The following is an 11,253-nucleotide window of genomic DNA, read 5'->3' on the forward strand; positions in this document are numbered from 1 at the left end:
GAATGGTTCTCATCCATCCACCCATTCCACTGGGAAGGCATTGGGGTGGGGTCTTCACATCCTTAGGGTAGACAGCCCCCTAACTCACTGATGGGTTTGATGTCCATAAGCTACCCTCAACCTGGTTTAGCCCATCTGACCAAATGGTTTTATTGGAGTGTAGCCACTGTGCATGCTACAGGTTCTTGGAACCACAAGTGAGAGTTGGGTGAAAAGTGAACACTAAAAGGCAGAGGAGCAGCCCTGGAAAGGGCTCAGCAAGCCCTGAAGCTGGAGGTGCTAGTCCTCCTTGAACACCCCATACACCTCAATTCCTTTTACACTGTCTCTGGTGTCAGAGGGCTTTGGTTCAAAATCCTGTGTCTCATCCTTACCACCTACCTTAATTACAACCTCACTGTGGTCATCACCACCACCACCACCACCACCACCACCACCACCACCACCACCGTCGTCATTTGGGCTTGTCTGACGCCTCATGACCTCATTGGACTATACTGTCCATGAGGTGTATGAAAAGAGAGAATCTTAGTACTCCCCTTGACAAGGATGGAAAAGGTCCTAGTGGCCTTTACAGCACACATACCATTGAGGCATTGCCACCTACTCTGTGGCACCTAATCATATTTAGGGATAGCTAGGTGGCACAGAGGATAGAGCACTGGCCCTGAAGTTGGTAGGATCTGAGTTCAAATCTCACCTCGAACATGTACTAGCTGTGTGACCCTGGGCAAGTCACTTAACCCCAATTGCTTTAAACATCCAGGGCCATCTCTAGTTGTGCTGATGTATATCTTGCCACTGGACCCAGGTGGCTCTGGAGGAGAGAGTGAGGCTGGTGACTTTGCACAGCCCTCCCTCTCTTAAATCCAATTCACTGCAAGTCATGATATCACCCAGATGTCATGGTCATCTTTGAGAACAAAGGACAAACAACAGCAAAGATATTGGTGTAGTTTGCCATTTCCTTCTCCAGTAGATTAAGACAAACAAGTTGTTACTTGCCCAGTCTTAGAAAGTGAAGCCAGCACAGTGACAAGGCGAGGTCATGCTTGGTGTCAGGATACACTGGGCTCAAGTTTTGCATCTGCTACATTCTAATTGTGTGACCCTTTGTAAGTCACTTACCCCTTTAGTTACTCAGGTAACCCTCTAAAGCTGTAAATTATAGATGAGTAGCATTATCACCATCAATAGAAAGAGTTGTCACCCAACAAAACCATGAGTTTCAACCAAAACATTTTTAAATCAACCATTTAGATTAATTAATAGATAAAATTACAGATCTCATCTCAAAATTATAAATCTAGACTTTATTCATAGAGTCAAAAATATAGTACCTTTTTAAAAATTTCAGCCAATTATCCGCTACTGAAATAAAACAGGATGAGCTATAAGGCAATGTTGTATAATGGGAGGGGGGAGGCATTAATGAGTATTGGATTTATTGTAAGACCTAGACTTGAATTTAGACTATGCTACTTACCAATTGTGAGACCTTGTATCAGTCACTTCACAAAGTGGCTTCAATTTTCCCAGTATAAAATGTAGAAATTGGACTAGATAATCTCTAAAGTCCCTTCCAACCAGAGGCATCCTGGAACCAGTTTTAACAGGCATGTTCATTTGTTTGTGATCAGTTGAGAGCTGATTGTTAAAGTTTTAGTATGAGTACTGAAACCTCAGAGAGATTCAGAAAAACTAAAAATCAGAGCTTAATTGATTGTTGATTTCTGGACTTAAGATGCAATAGAGAAAATGTTAATAATAAAGATGAAACTGAAAAGTGTGTCACTGGTATTTTTTTCTTCCTTCAGAGAGCTAGTTGTTAATTAACTTTCAGCTCTATGATCCTGGGGCACCATCCAGCCCCCTTTTTTTTTTTTTTAAGAGAGCCTAGAACCATCTCATTGCTTTTTTTGTTTTGTTTTGTTTTGTTTTTTGGTAGGGCAATGAGGGTTAAGTGACTTGCCCAGGGTCACACAGCTAGTAAGTGTCAAGTGTCTGAGGCCGGATTTGAACTCAGGTACTCCTGAATCCAGGGCCGGCGCTTTACCACTGTGCCATCTAGCTGCCCCCCATCTCATTGCTTTTTAGTGGGTTTGCTAATAACCAAATACTTAACCCAAATTTTACAATAAGATATTATAAACGGCCCATAAAAGAAAAGAAAAAGTTCAGATTTCTTCTCTGGTACAAAGAGAGGGCCAAGAATTTTACTCAGATTTTTCAGATCGTAGGGGTATGGTGCCCTTAACTCCCCTAAATGTGGAAGGGATAACTGTATTCTCATACCTTCTTGACAAGTTCCTCCTATTTCTTGGCATGTTGGATTTTGGAGGGAATGTGGGAAAACTGGGACCCTAATCCACTGTTGGTTCAGTTGTGAACTGATCCAACTGTTTTGGAGAACAATTTGGAGCTATGCCTAAAGGGCTATAAAATTGTGCATACCCTTTGATCCTGCAATACCACTGCTAGGTTTATATCCCCAAAACATCTAAAAAAGGGGGAAAGACCTATTTATACAAAAATATTTATAGCAGCTCTTTTTGTGGTGGCTAAGAATTGGAAATCAAAGTATGCCCATCAATTGGGAATGGCTAAACAAGCTGTAGTACATGATTGTAATGGAATATCATTGTGCTATAAGAAATGACAAGCCGGATGATTTCAGAAAAACCTGTAAAGACTTACATGAACTGATGTACAGTGAAGTGAACAGAACCAGGAGAGTGTTGTACACAGTAATAGAAATACTGTTTGATGAAGAACTGTGAATGACTTAGCTATTCTCAGTAATACAATGATACAGGACGATCCTAAAAGATCAATGATGAAGCATACCATCCTTCTTCAGAGAAAGAACTGATATTTATTGAATAAAGACTGAAGAATGCTATTTTCTACTTTCTTCCTTTCTTTCCTTTTTTTCTTTTATTCTCATCTTCTTATATAAAATGATTAATATGGAAATGCTTTACATAATTGTACATGTATAACCCATATCTCATCGATTACCACCTCAGAGAATGGGGAGGGGAGGGAGGGACAGAATTTGGAACTCAAAACTTTAAATAAAAATGTTTTTTAATTATATAAAAATTATATAAATTACTTTAAAAAAAAGAATCTGAGCTGGATTATGTAAGCAGCACAGTATTGGTTCCCCAAGGAGGATGGAGTGATCTGGAATGGGACCCTTGCCCAGTGTGAGTATTCACCTGGCCAAAATACTGCATCTGGCCATGATCTTGGTGAGAATAGTGTTATATTGTAACTGAGCAAAATGATGAGCCTTCCCCCTGAGGTATTAGAGGAGAGATTGTGTCCCTGGTATTTGAGAAAATGCCTATGCCTTTGTTTTTGCTGTATCTTTGAACTATATATTCCTCTGTAAAAGCTAATTAATATTAAGTGGTTAAATGAAACTGAGTTGTCAGTCATAGATGGGACAGGGGAGAGGGGGGACCCAGGTGGTAAGAGGCTCAAGCCTATGATAATAGAGAAGAATCATCCCACAAAACCTGGGAGGTAGGTGCTATTATTATCCCCATTTTATGGTGATTGGATATAGCAGCCTGGCTCTGGGAGAGAGGGCCAGAGCACAGAGCATGCTGGACTTTTCAACTCACTCTACATCTGCTATTCTGCCTAGCTTTCAACTCCACTCTTATGGAGGGCTGGAGGGTGGAGTACCAAATTCCTCCCACTGCCTCCCTTTATAGAGGGCAGAAATTGGACTTCCTGATCACTCTACTCTTCATCCTCTCTATCTTCTGCAGTACCTGGATTCAACTCCACTGAACAAGATGCCCTTTAGTTTCCCCTTCCCCTGCTTTCCTACCTCCCTTTGTATGTGTCCCCTATTAGATTGTAAGCTTTTTGAGGGCAGGGACTGTATTTTTATTAATAGTATCTCCAGTGTTTACCACAATGTCCTGGCATATGAGAGGTGCTTGATAACTGCTTATTGTATTGGATATATGATTATACATGACTGAGACTCTATAAAGACCTTTTGGAAAGAGTTTCTCATTGGAGGGTGTTGTTGTTTTTTTTTAAACTTTATTATTCAAGAGGACTTTTGTGAATTCTAGTTTGTATTCTTAGCCCTTTGGATAAAATTCTATTTTTAATTTTGTAAACTGCATACTTGCAAAAGGAGTTGGCATTAGTACAGTATATGAAGTCAGGGAATGATTTTTCCCAGATTTTCTGGATGAGATCTCCAAACATTGAGAAATTCCCCAAAGTGAATTTGGAAGGTTTTTATGTTGTAAAACAAAGGTTATCCTTTTAAATATAGTATTTGGAGGGTCATTAATCTAAGGTATTAAAGTTATAAAAGAATCTTCTTTTTATGTGAGGGATGTAAGAAGTATCGTCTAATTAGTACAAGAACAGAACTTTTATTTGAATTGCCTCTCAATTAATAGTTCCAGTGTATTCCAACAAAGCTTTCAGCAAGTTACTTATGTATACTTCATTTTCATTATATGGACTTCATTTTCCTATTGACTTTCCTTATGAAATATTTTAATAAATTAGGTTAACCTCTTCTCCCATAATGTTTTCTTCTCTTTCTCTCTCTTTCTTCCTATTTCCTTCATTCTTTGTCTCTGAGTCTCTTTCTGTCTCTATGTTTCTGTCTCTTTGTTTTTCTCTCTCTTTCTTGCTGCCCCACCTCCACAATTACTCAAGCTGTTAACAGTCCAAGAATTCATTGCTTCTTCAACATACACCAAATCTAAAGACTGCACAGAAAAGGCTATTGAAGTTGATATAATAGGATTTGGATTCCAGTGGTATCTGGGGGGGAAATAGGGGGCTGGAGGAGTACAGTCAGGAAAAGAAGGAAAAGACAGGAACACTGGCAAATATGGAGATAATCAGCTTTTGAGCTCAGCAGAAACATAAAGGAGTGGGTCAAAAAGCAATCCTGAGGGGGGCAGCTAGGTGGTGCAGTGGATAGAGCACCGGCCCTGGAGTTAGGAGGACCAGAGTTCAAATCCAGCCTCAGACACTTAACAATTACTAGCTGTGTGACCCTGGGCAAGTCACTTAACCCCCAATTGCCTCACCAAAAAAAAAAAAAAAAAAAGGAAAAAGCAATCCTGAGGCTTGGGTTTTTGGTGGCCCATTTGGTGGCCAATTAAATCCTAGCCAGCCACCTGGTTCCTACTGTGTCATTGGATGCTAGGAAATCTTAGACTCAGAGAGTAGACTCTGAGGCTGCCTTACATCTGAAGCCACTGGTAGTGATGGGCTCTGCCAAGGCCACTATCCCATTGGACATAATAATAGTGGTAGTGACTCAGGAATGTACTGGAGTCAGCTCAATTCTGGAGAGAGAGTTGTTAAATTATCAGCATTTTTTTTACACCTCAGAAATTGGCAAATTATTGTCAGCAAATGATTATTTTGTTGATTAAGAAAGTGATAGAAAAATGGTAAGAATGCAGGTTAAATTCAAAAGTATGTTATGCTATATTTTCCTTCAGAGAGAGAATTGTTAAAACATTTACCAATATACCCCAACAGTGACCCCTTGATAAGCTGAAGCTTTATATTATAGGGCATTTAGACTCCTGTGAGGGGTTTCAATCTCATAACCAAATCTTCAAAGTTCACATGTAGCCTGCTATGGTGAAATGATTAATGGAGTAGGAATTAGACAATCTTGATTCTTCTAGTCTCACACTTAGACAAGTCACTCAGTCTTTGCAAAATTGATCTGTAAAATGGAGTGATCTGTGAGGGAAAATCAATCCTCTTCTCAATAATTCTCAGGAACTCAGCAGCAATGTGACAAAGGCTCTTTTATTTCCTTCTTGTGAGAAGGAGGCACCCTAGTGTGCAGCTAGTGGGTGCAAAGAAAGGGGGCTTGCAGGCCCTGTTTTATACCCTAATCTCTAACGTGAATGGATCCTCCCCTTTTTCATCATTAGTCTGATTACTCAAGGGTTATAATCTACATGCAAAAACTAGCTAATTGGAAAGCAGTATTCCCACCCCTCTTCCTTGTATGGGCATAACTCAGGAGTGGACTTTATACTTCCTTATATGGACACGACTCCAGAGTAGACCTTATTGAGGTCCAGGCTCCTTGAACCATGTGATTTTTGTTAGCCTGAGTGGGAGGAGGGGATCTGAGGTCTTTGTCCTACAAACAGGTCAGGAGGAATATAGTCATTGGGAGGAAACAACTACCCATTTTCTCACAGATCTAATTGGGTTGTTTTGAGAATCAAAAGGGATTAAAGTATACCAAAAGTCTTTAAAAACTGGAAAGCACTTTGAAGAGATGCATATCAATTAGGAAATGGCTGAATAAGTTATAGCATATAATTGTGATGGAATACTACTCTGCTGTAAGAAATGATGCAGAGATTGATTTTAGAAAAACATGGAAAGACTTGCATGAAATAATGAAGTGTGAAATGAGCAGAACCAAGAGAATGTTGTATACAGTAACAGCAGTGTTCAAAGAGTAACTGAATAACTTAGCTATTCTGAGTTATATGAATATTCAGATCAACTGCCAAGTTGAAGATGCTTTCCATCTCCACAGAAAGAACTGATATATACAAATATGTATTGTATGATTTCATATATATATGTATCAAGTGTTAACCTTCTCAGTGTGGGGTTGGGAGGAAGACAGGGAACTTAAAAAATCTAAATGCAACTGTCATGGGGTGCAGAGCATCAGGGAAACTTCTCCTTGAGAAACTAAACCGGAGGACAGATAACGCCTAGAGAGATAAACTGAACCAAATCAGACTGAGCTAACTTGGGATTCCTACCCTTCATTCTGGTCTCCCTTACCCTGGGGAGATAAATTTGGGTGTGACTGCAGCCTTTGTGTTCTGAAGAGGGATCCGTAGCCACCCCTCACCGAATTCCTCTAGTCACTACCAGTGGGGGATGGTCCTCCACTCCTCACCCAATTCCCCCAGCTACCACCAGTGGGGGATGGTCCTCCCTCACTAAAGGAACTTTTCATGGGCAGATGGTCCACCCCCATCAGTCCTCTATAAAAGTACCTTCCAGTCTCCTGTTTGAGGAGATTTGGTACCTCTGAGCCATGTGCTTTATGCCAATCTCCCCATGAAAAGTCCAAGGATTTCTTTCATGGTTTCCTTCCCCCCACCCTTCCCTTCCCTTGCTCCTAAATAAACTACCACCTTATTCTAACTACTTTTGTGTGCAAGAGGGTGTAATTCTTTAAAGAGGAATTCCTAAGGACCCCAACCCCTAACCCAAACCCGTACCCCATTTTCCCCCATTACACAACAAAACAAACAAATAAATAATGTATGTGTGTGTTTTAAATTGGAAAACACTAATACAGAAACAAGGTGTTATTGTTGTTATTGTTGCCAGTTCCTTAAGAGAGAAATGCCTTGGGGGACAGGGTGGGCAGCTAGGTGGCCTAGTGGATAGAGCACAGGCCCTGGATTCAGGAGGACCTGAGTTCAAATTCGGCCCCAGACACTTAACACTTACTAGCTGTGTGACCTTGGGCAAGTCATTTAACCCCAATTGCCTCACCAAAAAATAAAGAGAGAGAGAGAAAGAGAGAAATGCCTTTGATGAGTCTGCCTATAATAGAAATAATCTGTCCAAAATCATGTGACAATTTTCTTTATGTCTCAACTAAAATCCCATCTGCTACAAGAAGTCTTTCCTAACTCCTCTTAATTTTAGTGCCTTTCCCTCTCAATTATTTCCTATTAACTTGTATAGAAGTTATTTGTACCTATTTTTTCTTCTTGTTTTGCCTCCCCACTCCCATTAGACTGTGAGCTTCTTTCGGACAGGGACTGTCTTGCCTCTTTTTGTATCCCCAGTGCTTATCTTAGTGCCTTGTACTGAATAAGTGCTTAATAAATGTTTATTGATTGACTGATACCATCATGTAAATTGAAAACCACTAGAATAAAGGCCAGGGTTGAGTTAGAAAAGTGGACTGTGACCTAGGTTCTGAACTCCCTTTAAAAAAAGAGTCAATGACCCAGGGACTGCTACATAATAGTCACCAGTATCTGTATAGTGTAATATATCTGATTGGAATATACCTCATAAGAGAAGAGGGCATTCAGTGAAGATGGTAACAAGAAGGGTGGGAAGTATCAGTAAGGAGCAAGAAGTGTATCTGTTCCTCTTCTGGGACATGTGTCTGTATCCTCTTTTGTAAAACTGGCTGGAGCCAAGAAGGGGAAGAATAGGAAGGGGGGAAAGGACAAATCATATCTTGCCCATTGACTCTTTTTTTTTTTTTTTGGTGAGGCAATTGGGGTTAAGTGACTTGCCCAGAGTCACACAGCTAGTAAGTGTTAAGTGTCTGAGGACAAATTTGAACTCAGGTCCTCCTGACTCCAGGGCCGGTGCTCTATTCACTGGGCCACCTAGCTGCCCCTCCATTGCCTTTTTTTTTTTTAAATCTTTATTGATATTTTTGTTTGTACCCTGCTCACATTTCTCCCAGTATCTCTTGGCTACTTCCTCCCAGAAAACTATTCCAACATAATAAGGAATATTTTTTTCCTTTTTTTTTTCCAGGACAATGGGGGTTAAGTGACTTGCCCAGGGTCACACAGCTAATAAGTGTCTGAGGCTGGGTTTGAACTCAGGTCCTCCTGAATCCAAGGCTGGTGCTTTATCCACTGTGCCACCTAGCTGCCCCCAGGAATATTTTTAAAGGAAAAAAAAAGAGGAAGAAGAGGAAAAAAAAATTAGCAAAACCAATCAATACATCAAAAAAGTCTGAAAATATATCCAGTGTTCCACACCTGAGAAAAGGAGCTTTGCTGCCTTTTTTGTGTTTCTTTGAAGTATGGCTTGTTCCATCCCATTTAACTTTAAAATTCATAGTAGCTATCAGATCAGATTTAAGAGTAGGTATTGCAGCAAAGATGTGATTAGAGATAAAAACTGGGCTAGGCAAGCAGGGATTTAGCATTTTGTTCAATTTGAATCTTAACAGCTTCTAGATCAGAGGAAATATCTTTTACCCCTTTGACAGCATGGAGAAGTCCATGCATTCCTTTTCAAAATAAAGGTTTTAAATGCATAAAATGATACATTTCGGATTATAAAAGAAACTACTTATACTGAAATACAGTTATCAAAATATAAAAAAGAAAAACAAAGTTACCAGCCCCAGGTTTCTAGATAATAAGGAACAAGTGGAGACTATTTCTGATACAGAGCAGAGTTGAGAGGAGGCCAGGGTCAGAATTGGAAATTATCATTGCATATGATGCTCTCTATTAAATATGTCATTCTATTGGAAATCAAAGGGTTGCCCATCAGTTGGGAACGAATGGCTAAACAAACTGTGGTATATGATTGTAATGCAATGTTATTGTGCTATAAGAAATGACAATCGGGGAAGCTAGGTGGCGCAGTGGATAGAGTACTGGCCCTGGATTTGGGAGGACCTGAGCTCAGGTCTGGCCTTAGACACCTAACAATTACTTGCTGTGTGACCCTAGGCAAATCACTTAACCCAATTGCCCACCAAAAAAAAAAAAAAAGGAATGACAATCAGGATGATTTCAGAAAGGCTTGGAAAGACTTATATGAACTGATATATAGTGAAGTGAGCAGAATCAGGAGAACGTTGTGCACAGTGACAGCAATATTATTTGATGAAGAACTGTGAATGGCTTAACTATTCTCAGCAATACAATGATCCAAGACAATCTTAAAGGACTAATGATGAAGCATATTATCTACCTCCAGAGAAAGAACTAATATTGATTGAAGACAGACTGAAACATGCAATTTTTCACTTTCTTTTTTCTTTTGTTTTCTTATACAAAATGACTAGTATGGTAATGCTTTACATAATTGAAAAAAAAAGTCATTCAATAATAATAAATTCAGCTCTCCAACATGGCTGGAATAGTCTTTCCTTCTACTCCTTAGAATACTGGGCTTCTTTGAAGTTTTCATTTCCTATACAAAGCCCACTGTGCTCTAAGAAAGTGTTATTGTCCTCTCCCCTGAAATGACTTTGTATTCACTTTGCATTTATTTTATATTTACTTGTATATATATATGCTTCTCTCCCTCCCTCCACATAAGTTCCCTAAAGACAGAGACTTTAATTTTTGTTTTTTGAATCACTAGCACCTAGCTAGGTACCTTGTACATTGTAAATGCTTAATAAGTGCATGTTGAATGACTGAATTCTGATATTCAATCACTAATATTTAGTTAATACAGCCATAAACAAATCAGGTTAAGGAAAAACTTGAATAAAGGTATGGAGAATCACATACTCTCCAAGTTGAAAGAGAAGTCAGAGGTCATCTAGTCCAACTTTTTCCTGAAGATGAAATCCCTCTCTAATATCCCTGACCAATGGCCATCCAATGTCTTGTTGAAGATTTCAAGTGGTAGAAAACTCACTATCTATGAAGTAACTCCTCTTACTTTTGGACAGCTTGAGATTAATGTTAAGACATTTGATATCAGAGAATTTTATTGATGGATGAAGATTTCTCTTGATCCTCTTAGAGTATAGGCAATATTTTTTCCTGGCAATTTTTTTTTTTTTGCAGGGCAATGAGGATTAAGTGACTTGCCCAGGGTCACACAGCTAGTAAGTGTCAAGTATCTGAGGCTGGATTTGAACTCAGGTCCTCCTGAATCCAGGGCCCATGCTCTATCCACTGTGCCACCTAGCTGCCCCCGGCAATATTTTTTTAAAAGGCTTTGAGATTCTAGGATGATAATAGTATAGAAATACACAATATTAGGCATTATGTTGTACTTAAGAATTCTTGCAGCGCCATCATTTTAGAATCTTGGATCCTAGATAATGTTCTCATCCATCACTAAACATTTTAAAATACTATCTACGAAATAACTAAAATTTGTGAACTCATGGCTCACTTCTTTCAAATAAGGAAAAGGTAGGAGGGTATCAGGGGCAGCTAGCTCCCAAAGGGATCTAATAAAGTAAGATAATTGAGGTTACAATTTACTGGAGAAGATGGTAGGAGATAGCTCAAATACACAAATAGAAAAGTTGGCCTTGGAAAAGAGAAAGAGACATTTCAGTATTTCAGACTAGGGGAAAGGATGAGAGAATGAAGGGTGATGTCAAAGGATTTTTCAGATGAAGGGAATGGGAGGAGAGGGAGCTCATGTCAAATAGTTTAAATTTTCTCAGTAACATAAGTTGAAAGCTCTCAGCTGAGAGTAGGACCAAGGCAAAGTATAAAGATTGTTGCT

The 11,253-nt window shown here is 39.4% G+C and overlaps 1 non-coding gene across 1 annotated transcript; it reads left to right on the forward strand.

The window, feature by feature from the left end:
- The first annotated feature begins 505 nt into the window (after positions 1 to 505).
- Positions 506 to 630, forward strand: LOC122737826. The gene has a single exon (XR_006354595.1). It is a non-coding gene; the product is annotated as a U6atac minor spliceosomal RNA (small nuclear RNA).
- The last annotated feature ends 10,623 nt before the right edge of the window (positions 631 to 11,253 follow it).

Source organism: Dromiciops gliroides, chromosome 1, assembly GCF_019393635.1.
Source record: "Dromiciops gliroides isolate mDroGli1 chromosome 1, mDroGli1.pri, whole genome shotgun sequence".
Taxonomy (NCBI): Eukaryota; Metazoa; Chordata; class Mammalia; order Microbiotheria; family Microbiotheriidae; genus Dromiciops; species Dromiciops gliroides.